Here is a 1617-nt window from a genome sequence, read left to right as displayed (position 1 = left end):
AACTCTAGATTGAAGGTCTTTTGGCACCCTAGGCCAGCTGCTAGTTGTAAATGCCCCCCCCCCCGGCCTGGGCATATGTATGCAGACCTCCCGTGGCCCTGGTACACGCTGAGCCCCAAAGATGGTGTGAAGCCAGAGCGAGGGACTTTGCAAAGGTGGCAGCTGCCTGCTCTTCCTCCCTCCCTCCTTTGCAGGGACGAGACAAGGGAAGGAAAGGCTGGGTGAGCTGCCATGCCCCAAGCCACCCCATCCCCTGAGCAAAGCTGGAGGGACAACATAAGGAAATAAGAAAAGCCCTGCTGGATCAGACCAATGGTCCATCTAGTCCTGACTCATGGGCTGCCACTGAGTAAAAGGACATCTGGTTGACCTTATGAGCATAGCAGGGGGTAAGTGGCTTCCTCCCCACACTACAGCTTTCTGGTTAAATGGTTTTTGAAAGATTTGCTAGAGTTTTGTATCGTCCTGCAGCAAGATTGGTATCTCCATGGAGCATGGTGATTTCTCTCTAGATGGATGGCAGAGAGGTTTTTGAGCCACCAGCTACGTGCCGGATGGAGCACTTAACGGTAACTCTTGACAGCAGTATTTTTAGGCTGGTCAGTGAGCTAGTGGTCTTATGCTCTGACCCTCCTTATCTAGTGTTCTGCAAGATAGGGTTGGCCTTGCAATCTTCACTCAGGTTTCCTCCGAAAGCGCTATCTTTTTAAAAAATATGAAGCTGTATCACATCACGAGTCTTCTTTACAGATGAAAGAAAACAAGGATGTAAACGAACTTTGTGTTCGGTGGCTTCTATCCAGAGAAAAATGAGCAAAGTTTCCCTCAGGCACAGGAAGGGTCTTTGTCCCTTTCTTCCAGCTTCGGCCTCTGGAACCTTCTGGAAAGCTAGGTGGACCCCCTGGTACTGCGTGTGAGGTGGCGTCAGAGAGTAAAGTTGGTGGTGGGGACTGGTGGAAGTGGGAAAGTCCCTCTCTGCATGAGCAGGCCTGCCTTCTATTGGTGCTCGCTCAGGAGCTGGAGTTCCTGACTCTGGCTTGGGAAATTTCTGGAGGTGTTTTTGGAGGGTCACTCAGATTGGCCACAGGGGGACACTCAGACTGGCTGATTCCTGGGTCATTTTACCCCCCCCCAGCCCACCCCCTGCTGTGGCCCTGCAGCCATACAATCCACCTTCCTTCTCCCTGGCCGTGAGAAAAGGAGAGTTAGGGATGGACTGGTCTTAATTTAGAAGCTGATAGTAAGTTATGCTTTTTAGAGTGAAGCTGGATTTTTCATCTGCAAGCTAATGTTATTGGTTAACTTGACAACCATGGCTGTTTTACGATCAAAATAAATCCAGGCGAGCAATCGTTGAGCCATGCTGTCTGATAACACGAGGTTTCACAATAGTATGATTTAAGTAACGAATTCCCCACTTACAAATGGTTTTTGTTCATGTGGAGATCAGCTGGTTCTAAATAACCGACTAAATGTTGACCTGGCTTCTAGAGTGGCCGAGGAATGAGAAACGTCACAGCCCCTTTCCCGGTCATGGCAGCTAAATGGGCACAGGTTAGAGGGCCAAGTCTAGGAGGTTCTGGGTTCAGCATCATGCACAGGCCCATCTCCCCCCCC

Source organism: Gekko japonicus, unplaced genomic scaffold (genome assembly GCF_001447785.1).
Source record: "Gekko japonicus isolate JY-2015 unplaced genomic scaffold, Gekko_japonicus_V1.1 scaffold7, whole genome shotgun sequence".
NCBI lineage: Eukaryota > Metazoa > Chordata > Lepidosauria > Squamata > Gekkonidae > Gekko > Gekko japonicus.
Note: the sequence above shows the minus strand (reverse complement) of the source record.